We start from the raw sequence: 11,165 nt of genomic DNA on the forward strand, positions 1-11,165 counted from the left end.
TTGTGCTTTTCTGTTTGCAGATTTTTTTTTTTTTTTTTTTGCCAGCATTCAGGTGTCATTAAGACACATTCCTCATTTACCTTTCCAGCCAGAGGATTCCTAAATATTTCATAATAGCACCACAGCTGGAAGGCAGCTGCTTCAGGGTGGAGCAAAAATCACTCCTTATGGGTCAGCAGGGTGAGGGAGGGCAGGGAATCTTGGAAGGTTGGGAAAGTCCTTCTTTCTAAAGCCAGAGCTCAGGAATGAGAGGGGCCTCTCGTGTGAAAACTTTCCAGATGGGGGAAGGAAGAGTGAGTTTTTGCCCTCTGGGTTGATTCCAAAAAATCGCTTTGGGGAGGCCAACTATTTTGAAATTGCCTTTAAAACAAACAGCACAAATGTTTAAATTGACCTGGAAAGCCCTTCCTTTTTCCTTTCCTTACAATCCAAGTCTGTTCCCTTGAACGTTAACCAACAGGAGCGTTTGCCCAAGCTGCTCTCCTTCCCATATCTTTTTTATTTGTTATTATTATTATTATTATCATCATCTCTTGGTTCGGCGAATTTTGGAAGCTTTCCCAGGCTGGAGCTATAGAATGTTTCCAGGAAAATGCATAAGGAGTGTCTGTGTTTTGAGTTTCTCTGGAGGGGGCTGAACATGTTTTTCAGAGAGACTGGAGCTAAGGGCAGCCAGGTCTTGTGCAAGAGTCCAGCCAAGCAAAAGGGCAGACTGTGCTGGAAAGATTTGTGCGCATCCAAAAGCGCTGAAACGAAGGTGTGGTTTAGCTGGCCCGCCTGCTCTCGACCTCTATCAGCCTTTTATTGGTACAGCTGCCTGGATGTCAGCCTGTGAGTCAAAGGACCCTTCTCTAGGAGATAATGCTGAAAACGGCTGGGGGCCAAGGTTTTAACTTTATTCTCAAGTTAGCAGCACTTGTAATTTCTGCCTAAAGAACATTCCAAAATTTAGATGGAGAAGTGTAAGGAGTCATCATTCACCCAGCAGGCTGCCCACCCCCCCTCCCCCGCCAGGCATGGAATGTTAAGGTGTCCTGGGGATGTTGCTGCCAAGGGTGATGCCAGCCCCCATCCCATGCCCACATGGCTCCACTTGGGCTCAGAAACAAACGCACACACAGCTGCATGCACACATGTATCAGAAACATCTGGACACAAAACCAGAAAGCACTTACATGAAGCCTGAGGGCAATGGACACTCGCAGGACCCCTCACTGATAGATGGGGCTCTCAACAGCCAGGGTTTCCTGGAAATACTGTCTTTTGCAGGCTGGTTCATGGGAGAAGGAAGCAGAAATAGCTCTATAGAAAGATGTCCCTGAGTGAGAGCAGAGCTGCTCCAGCTGCTCTGCAATGGGAAAGGCTGCTCCCTACCAGGTAAATTCCCCATGGCCATGAGGACCCAAGACCTCAAGAGAGGAAGGAACAAGCAGGGGTCTGCAATGCCGGAAACCAGAGGACACAGCTCCCGGCTCTCCTCACCCTGTGAGTTGGCAGACTATTTACCAGTTAACACTGGAACTGGTCATGGTTCCTTTTCCAGGGGACACACAGACTCCGGAAAGCATCTCTCCCACCACAGGTTGGGAAGGTGCTTAAGAGGCCAGACTTTGGAATATTAATAGCAATGATGACAAGCATAGCTAACATTCTATGTATGGCATTGTGCTAAGTATTTTAATGTAGTCTCTCTTCTAATCCATACCTACTGAAGGGGGTTCAGTTTATTGCCATTTTATAGATGAAGAAACAGAAGTTCAGAGAGGGTAAGTAACTCACCGTAGAACACACAGCTAGTAAGTGGTGGCCACAGTTAGAACTCAGGGTTGCCTTACTCAGGCTGATCTGGGTTTGACTCCTGAGTCTGCTATGTGTGACTGTGTAACCTGTGCCACCCTCCAGGCTTCCTGATCTGTTTTCATAAGTTAAACACATCACACATTGGCAATTTCACATAATTTAGCCTAAACCTTCCTTAATAGATTGTTGTAAGAATTAAATAAGATAATGCATGTACAGTACTTAGCAAAGTACCTACAATATAGTAAGCACTCAGTAGATGCTAGTTTTTAATAGTAATCTCAGAGTCAGTGTATTTATTCAGTATGGATATATTAACCAAGTTATTCATAGTCTTTGTGGGTCTTCTCAAACCCTTGGAAGGTCCGCTCAGCCCTGTATGAGCACATAGGCACCAAGCTGGCCATGCTGCTGATGCTGGGGAGAACACGTCTCATCCCTTCTTGGTGACTTTTCTCAACTTGTGCTGGAATCCACACATCTGGAGCACACATCTGTGTCGGAGCCACTGATTTCTCCCTTTTACATTGCCCACTCATCTTCACTTGGGTTCATTTGAGCTTCCAAGTTTTCAAAATCATTCAGATCTGATCACTTTATAGTCCTGCTTAAAACTTCCGAACACCTAGCTGACTCAAGACGAACTCCTTTGCTTGGATACAAGGCCCCTGGAAAACTGCCTCCAAACCCTCTTTCTGCCTCTTCCTGCCCCTCAGTTACTTTCTGACCACATTAAATCTCTCTTTGTTCCTCTAAGGTCATATAAATTTTCAAGCCCACACCTTTGGGGCTCTTTCCTCTGCCTAAAAAGGTTTTCTCCCTCTCCTTCTTTGAGCAAACTCTGTGCACCTTTCAAAATCCAATTCATTTTTACCTTTCCTATGAAACTGGTCTCCAGCATTTCTGGCTCTATATTCCCATGGCAATCTGCTTACAGCACAGAATTGTAGTTATCTGTGCACACTGGTGACTTGTTGAAGTTCAAAATTAGGGCTTACCTCCTATCCCCAAAGTCACCTAGAAGGCCCCAAATAAATGTTAGTCAAATGAACATACTAGAAAGTAAATTCTTATAATGTAATTTTACTGGCAGTAAAACAGTATGTGAGTATATGTGTCTATTATTTATATCCACCCTTGTTTCAGCAAGAATTTGAGGTAGATGTAGATATAAGAATCTTCCTTACTCATAAGCAGAGAGAGAATAGTGCTTGGTACATCCGATAGTAGAAAGAGCCAGGCTTTGGAGTCAAACAGTTCTAGGTTCGAATCCTAACTTGGCCTCTGATTGTGACTTTAAATCATTACTTCATCTCTCTTAGCCTCAGTTTTCCCATTCGTAAAATGGAAATAATAAATATCCATGTGGCAGACATTGTTGATTGCCATCCAATAGTCACTACTGCTTGCTTCCTTAGTGCCCTGAATTTTTTTCTCAGAAGTACCCCCACTCCTTTATGTGCCTGGAGTAGGGAAGGGAGAAATCTTAATTAGTCTAAATTAATCTTGGTATCCTATGTTCCCCTAGTCAGTGTTCTTTTGGGATGGATCTGTGACCCAGTTCTGGCTAATGAGACGTAAGGAGGGATATTCTTGGCATGTGTGTGGAGAGCTGTTCTAGGAAATATACTCTTGCTCTTAAAACATGAGAGAAACAATTGTCCTGCAGCCAGATATTACGTCTGGAGTGATGGCTGGGGCCATGGCAGCCATTTTGCTGTGATGAAGACAACTACTCAGAGAACCAAGCCCTCATGCTAAAGGTGATAGAATGGAAATGTGGCAAGAACCTGGGTCCCAGTAGCGTAATTCAGCGGCTGGGTTATCCTGCCTTGAAGCCACCCCCCTCTGAACTATTTCCTGAGATATCAGTTCCTTCATTGTTCAATGAGGGACCACTGGCTCAATCCAAAAAGCGTGCTAACAGATCAACTTCACAATGTTGTTGCGATGACTAAATAAAATAAAGTTTGCAAACTTCCCAACACTGTACCTGGCACATAGAAGGTTCTTAAAGATTAAAGACTTTCCTGCTGAGACAGTCTGAGGTGAATGCATGAATGATTGTAATGAGTGACCCAAAGAATGTGGCAGACAGTCATAAAGTATAATTTAGAGCACTTCAGAGGTGGGTGGGTGCTGGAATGACAATGAAGATGACGATGACAATGAAATTCGAACATTGTGTTAGTAAGAGTCTGATGGAACTTCTTGGGGCTGTAACAATAGTTCTCCTTTGTTCTTCTTAGGCCTTTTCTTACCCTGGTCAGAGTTAAACACTGCGTGACACAGGCTTTTCTAATTGTGGGCAGCCACAGTCGGGGTGGTCCCTGATTACCCTGGGGCATGGAAGCCTTGCTAAGGGATGAAGGCTAGAATGTAATTTGTAGCTCCAGGAGGAGCTAAGATTTGGAAGCAGAACTAACCTACCCACACAACGTAAAACAAGGCCTGCAACTGACAAAAAAAGCACAAAGTCTGTCCCCTCCCAGACAAGCCCTGCAGAAATCCGCAGCTCAGAAAGGCCTGCATTTGGGGGCCCCGGGCCCTGGCGGACTGCCTAGCTTTTGGCCAGCTGACCAGGCCACAGAGTTTTCCTCCATGCCAACCCCACAGCCCTTCTGAAACTTGTTCCAGGAGAGCTCAGCCACACCAGTGTCTGCCAGACTCTTGTCTGCTCAGTGCGTGGGCGGCCCTGGCAACAGGGGACAGGGCAGGGTTTGTACAAGGACATTGTGGTCCCCCCGCAGCAGGGTTGTGAGAGAGGCAGTCTCACTTCCAGGGCAAGCCAGGAGGGAACCCGGAGGAGGTGAGGAGCAGAAGCTGCAGACTCAAGGCAGCCTTAGCCCCTTTTCAAAGGCGCTCTTCACCTTGGAAGCCAGTTTCAGGGCCCCCTTTCTCTCGTGCCTGCTTTCTGGCTGTTTACTTCCTGCGTGCCCCTCCCCTGCCCAGCCAGATTCAGCACTGACATTCTATTCTGCTCACCAAACATTTATTGAGAATACTCTATGCAAGATGCCCTACTCCAGCTAGCGACTGGGAGATGAGATACAAAAAACCACAAGATTAGAATGGACAGATCCTCAAAATGGTTTTCAGATTTCTCTCAGCCTCAGAACCTATCCTTCATCCATGCCCCAAATCCCAAATATTTAAGAAAAAGAAAGCATGAGACTGCTGCTGTTGAATCCAGGGGACACGGGCCAGACTTTGTCCACTCTGGCAAGAGACAGATTCCATGGATCGGGTCTGAAAAGCCCCAATCTAGACCAGAGGGAAAACTGAGGCCCGGAGAAGTGAAGTGACCTCCCTGAGACGCACTGCAAGTTAGTGTCTGACCACTTGGCCCAGTGCCGCATCCATTGTACGGCCCCAGCCCTTGGCACTTGCTCCCCACATCAGCTGGGAGAGTTCAGGCAAATCAACCCAGAATAGAATGTGTGTGCTATGACTAGTTAAAGAGAGCCAATCGTTCAAACTCGGGGAGAGAAAGGGTGGAAGAGGGGCATGAGGCTGGGCCCAGGACAGGATGGGCAAGATTCGACATAGAATATGGCTGGGGTGTGGTGGGGAATTGGGTGATGGGACGGAGACAATCCCAGGCCCCGGAGAACATGATCAGCTAAAGCCTGAAGAAAGACTGGCAGCTCAGAGTCCTGGATTCCAGCCCTGGCTCTGCCATTACAAGCTAGGTGACCTTGGGCCCGTGGCCTCCCCTGTCTAGTTTTGTTTCCTTGCATGTGCTAGCCGGTTCTACTGTGACATACTGTGACGCCTTCTCTCCTCCCGTGAAGCTGGCCCTCACCTCCCTACCACCATCACCAACGTCAACATCCAGAACTCTTCGCAGTGTGTGCCAAGTGGCTGGAATTGACACCAGGAGGAAGTGGCCTTGCGTGCCCCATGAGAGGAGCACAGAGCTGGCAGGCTCTGGGGGCCTGCCCAGAGCTTTGGGGAACAGTGAAAAACATGAGGAGGCAGGAGCCTGGGCAGAAGCGGGGCAGGAACGATTCCTTTTCTAAGAAGGGTTCTTTCCAATCCAGCCCTCTCTGGAGGCCCAGGCCTCAGCCAGTCCCCCCTGCCCATGCCCACCACCAGGGAGCAGACTGGGAAGGTCCTAAAGGTAGGGGTGACAAGCTATTTAGCCCCAAACCTTAGTATCCTCATTTTTAAAATGAGGCAAAAACAGTACTCTCAGTTGTAAAATTGATCATTTTAGTACCTCAGATGAGGAAATGAAATAATGCATGCGAAGTGCCTAGCATGTGTCTGGTGTGAGAACCGCTCGATAAATATTGGGCCGCATGCATTGCCAGAGGGCTGCCTTCTGGGGAAGACTGCACAGTTTGAAGGCTCCTGACATTAAACGGGCTGGTTTAAGTAGGGCCCCTGTACGTCTAACACAGGCTCAATCACAGGAGGGTTCTGAGAATAGTGAAAGGCTCTGGGGAGGCTGGTGAGAAGCCCACTAGAAACAATGTGTGCACGCCCCCTGCTGTCTGGGAGCAAAAGTGCAAGCTTATAGGCTTGCGGGGGCAGGGGCGATGCAGGGAGATCCTTACGAGCACAACCTGCCACTGCCTGGTAGAGTGACCCAGTGTTCACAGAATGCCCACCAGATGTCACTCACCTGGCCACGTGCCAGGCTTTGGAAGGGATGCAAAATGAGCGACAAGTAAGCTAGGTTTTTGGAGTACATTAGTTTTGGAGTCAACCAGGCATTGGTTCAAGCCCAGAGACCACCCCCAAAACCATCTGTTGGATACAGCAGCGAGCAAAGTTCCTTCGTCTTGGATTTGCAGTGTGTGGAGGGACCTTGGACAGAGCTTGTAATGCTTCTGAGCTTCAGTTTCCTCATCTGTAACAGGGAGGTGTTCTCTACTCCATCCCCCTAAACCAGAAGGTAGAGACCCTGAATGTGGATCTCAAGAACTCTGTCACTTGGGGTGAGTTGAAAGTCACCATCGACAGTCATTCTTCTCAAGGGAAACCTTGTCCCTTGGCACCTGAGCTGTCATTTGTGTGGTTCATTTGGAAGGGACGCTGTCACTCTCCTGTGGCATGCCAGAGTCCCCAGGTTCTCCCACCCACCGGACATCATGGCAGACCCTGGCCCTGGGCCCTTCTACTCCAGGATAATGATGGAGTCCTAACCTCTAATGAGAAGGCATCAGAGTGGACGTGGGAGGATCGTGCAAACAGAAAGCTCTTCGGACGGTGCTGGGACGGTCCACGTGGCAAGTTCCCACACTGCACATTCCAGGCCCCGGCTGGTTAGTTCTCCTCCAATTGATTGGACTCCTTAGCATCACAGTGTCAGTCTGCTGGGGGCCATTTGCCTTCCTGGACCACTGTTCTCTGCCAGACCACTGGGCGGTGTCTCACTTGGTATGGCTTTAAGAGCTTCAAGGAGATAGAGAAATATGTTCTCAATGAATTTTTATTAACATCCACCACCACTACCACAATCAGATTTCCACTCCTAGTGGCCTTTACTGCATACATGTACGTGTACATACACAGACATGTACACACACACACACGCACACACAAAGCAAAAGGGAAAGGTTGGAAACCCTCACTGCTAGAGAAAGGCCTTAACACCCACATAAAACACAACCCAAGTTGAGTCCAGCTTATTTTTTGAGGATGACTGTGGCATCATCTCATACTCTTGTGTGTATGTGTGCTTTTGCATTCATTTATGTTAAAAAGTTTTTTGAGCTATTGGGGCAATAGCGGTGAACAAAACAGACACAAATCCTTGCCTGTTACCCACACATTCTAGTGTGTGTGGAGAAGTGGGGTACAGGACAGAAAAATATATAAGCAAGTGGCATAAACATGACGTTTGATGGTAATATGCTAGGGAGAAAGCCAATGCAGAAAAAGAGGTTCAGCTACCCCAGGATAAAGGGGCAACTTAAATGGAGTGGTCAGAAAAGTTCTTATGAAAAAGATGACATTTGAGTAAAGGCCTCAAGGAGGTGAGAGAGCGAGCCTTGGAGGTATTTGGTAGAAGGGGGTTCCAGGCAGAGGAAATGGCAGCTATAAAGGGCCCGAGGCAGGAGCATCAAGGACAGAGAGGCTGTCCTGGAGGGAGCAGGGGAGAGGGATAGGACAGCTGTCAGAGAGGGCATGGGAGGGGCAGGTGGTGTCAGGCTTTGAGGATCGTCGTGGAGACACTGGTGTTTACTCTCAGCTAGATGGGAGCCATCATGGGGTTCTGAGCAGACGAGTGGCATCGTCCGTCCTGCATTTGAACAGGATCGTTCTGTCCGGGGTAAGGGTGAGAGAGCAGGGGAACAGTGCTATTGGAGGGGTGCAGGCAAAGGGATGGTGGCTGGGGCCAGGGTGGTGGTGGCAAAGTTAGTGAGAAGAGACTCACTTCCAAATGTACTCTGAAGGTAGGGCAAGTGGGGTGAGTTAGACAAGAAATCATCTGTTTCGATTTCTATAAATATTGCTCTTGCATATTTTGCTATGAGTCTCTAAGGTATGTAGGCAGAAGGACTAGCATTCCTACACACAAACACATTGGACACAGCAATGAATTACAGTGTCCACTGCCAGGCCCCGCCTAAGGCAAGGACCGTCTCCCTACAGGGGGAATGGTGACAATAGTACTCCCTCAGAGACATGTTGTGAGGACAATACTTGCAAAGCACTTAGCGAACTCTTTGGACTCGATAAAGAGGAAGTATTTTGTTAATGAAGTATGGTCAAGGGTCCCCTACATCCTCTTCCCAACCGAAACAGGTAATTTCAACTCTCTTCTAAAAGTTCAGAAATTAGCGCTTATCTTTTAAGCAGGACATAACCAAGTTCTAGTTAGAGAAATGTGGTGGGGAGAGGTTAATCAGGGTGGGCTTCCTGGAGGAAGAACGTGACTGACTTCCTCTCTTTGCAGGTGAAGAAACCAAGGCTCAGTGACATTAAATAACTGAGATTACAAAGCTAGAAACTGGCAGAGAAGGGCTGTGTCCACGCTCTTCTGGCTCAGCACACTACCCTTAGCCAGAGTGCTGCCATGGTGACAGGCCATCCCTATTAGAGGAGAATGACAGCCTTTCATGCAAGCACCTGAGGACAAGATGATCTGAATGGCTGTCAGGGAGAGTGGAACGCAGGTACAAGAACCATGGTACTGCCTCGCTAATAATCACAGATTCTCAGTGTGAGCGGGTGTGATGTGCCAGGTCCTGTGCCCAGGGTTTTAGATGCAAGATTTCATTTAATCCTCATTTTGCAGGTCAGGAAACTGAGGCCTGACAAGATGATTGCTCTCGCCTGTGCATGTCAGAACTGAGATGAGAACTCCAGCGTTCCAGTTATCTGTTGCTGCGTAACAATGGACTTGAAAAGTTAGTGGCTTAAAACGTCAATTTATTATTTCTCATGATTTTGTGAGTCAGAATTTTGGGCGGGATTCAGCTGGTTGGTTTTTCTGCTCCACATGGCATTAGCTGGCATTCACTCGGCTGCATTCAGCTGGTGGCTGGACTGGGAGGGAAGGGCTAAGAAAACTTTATTCGAGTGCCCGGCACCCCAGCGTTTCTCTACGTGGCCTCTCCACGTGGCCAGCATGGCAGCTTCAGGGTAGTCGGATTTCTTACATGGCGGCTGGCTTTCAAAGGAATGAAAGCAAAAGTCACCAGTCTCCTCAGGATGAGCTGCGGAGCTGGCACAGTGTCATTTTGCCACCACATTCTACTGGTCAAAGCAAGTCATAAGGGGAGGCCAGATTCGGGAAGAGGATAAACAGAGTCCTCCTCTCGATGGGTGCAGCAGCATGCTCACACTGGGATGGCGATGCCTGTGGCCATAGTGGGAGACTGACCACCAAGCCCAGCCTCCTCACCGCCAGCCTTTCTTCCAGGCCCTGGGCTCAAGCCCAGGAAGCTCTCATTTCTGGGAACCCACTAGAGCCATCTGGGCCCCCACCACAAGGGGGCGCACCCGTGTTTTGTCTTCCCTGGCCCTCCTGCTCAATAACTTCTTCATGCTTTGGGCTCAGCTTCTCAAGAATTTTTCTTGTTTTCTCAAGGGGAGGCACCATTTTCTCCTACTTCCTGACGCCACATCACCTGAGTTAGCCTGAGCATGTCTTGTTCTCAGGAACTTAAAGGAACCTAACACATGACTCACAGGCAGTCAGCCACCTGAACAAGGCTGTATCAGATTCATCTTCGCAAGCCCAGCACCAGCACCAGGTCTTTCTCGGAAGATGAGATCTGTAAACAGGACTTTCTGGCACCTGAGTTCACATGCTTGGGCCTTGAATGAAGAAAGAGTCTTATCCCTCCAGGACTAGCATCATTATCATCACCTGGGAATGTGTTTGGGACACATACCCCCTCCACCCCCCACCTCCTGGATGATAAATTGCATTTTCAAAAATACCCAGGTGACTCTCATGCATGTGGAAGTTTGGGACCACGGAGGTGGAGGTCTCCAAGGTGAAAAGAATGGGAACGGTGTGGGAAGACAGGTGCTAGGATGGTAAGGCGTGGGTCTCCACCCTGGTCGATGGTTAGAATCACCTGTAGTGCTTTCCCAAGAAATCCTGATGGCCAGGGTGCACCCAGGTCAATTAAGTTTGGGTCTCTGGGGGTTGAGCCCTGGCATCAACTGTTCTAAAAGCTCCTCGGGTGATTTCAGTGTGCAGCCAGGGTTGAGAGCCACTGGTTTAGGATATTAGTCCTTAAAGTGCGGTCTGTGGACCGTCGGCACCCAAATCACTTGAGGCACTCATTAAATATGAGGAGTCCTGGGCCCCACATCAGGTTTAACTCTCTAAGGGTGGGGCCCAGGAATCTACATTTTAGCCCTCTCACTAGGTGATTTCAGTGTACACTGAAGTTAGAGACCATTGGTTTAGGGCCCTGAATAAGCAACGACAATGACAATGGTGTTTTTAAATGCTACAGATAACTACGTGCAAAAAATGGAAAATATAGAGAAGTAAAAGTGGGAAACAAAAAAGTCTCCATACTCTTACTGCCTGGAGACTGTTGGTGGCCCCTCTCTAGAGCAGGGAAGGACCCTCCTTCCTCCCCTCCCCCGTCCTCGCCCCGAGAAGCTGCCCCCATGGCAGGGGTCGGCTGTGATCTGGGCTCTCTTCTGCTGGCAGGGTGGAGCCTGTCATCCGCTCGGACAGAATTATTGCCTCAAATTACATGGTTGATTATCAATTACTTGTGTCTGTATGAGAGCATGTGTGTGTGTGTGCATAAGTGTCTTTGCAAATCATTAAGGGTCGTAATTCTGGATTATCGTTGATTAACGAGAGGAAGACCTGGTACCTCCAGCAGCCAGGATGGCAGCCCTGCAATTATGTCCCAGCTGATCAGTAATTGGCGCAT

General features: G+C 48.4%; 1 long non-coding RNA gene across 1 annotated transcript; it reads left to right on the top strand.

The window, feature by feature from the left end:
• The first annotated feature begins 6,417 nt into the window (after positions 1-6,417).
• On the top strand, positions 6,418-10,291 carry LOC111737878. The gene is made up of 4 exons (XR_002779593.1): positions 6,418-6,746; positions 8,711-8,944; positions 9,053-9,164; positions 9,848-10,291. It is a non-coding gene; the product is annotated as an uncharacterized LOC111737878 (long non-coding RNA).
• The last annotated feature ends 874 nt before the right edge of the window (positions 10,292-11,165 follow it).

This window comes from Pteropus vampyrus, unplaced genomic scaffold (genome assembly GCF_000151845.1).
Source record: "Pteropus vampyrus isolate Shadow unplaced genomic scaffold, Pvam_2.0 Scaffold32, whole genome shotgun sequence".
Taxonomy (NCBI): Eukaryota; Metazoa; Chordata; class Mammalia; order Chiroptera; family Pteropodidae; genus Pteropus; species Pteropus vampyrus.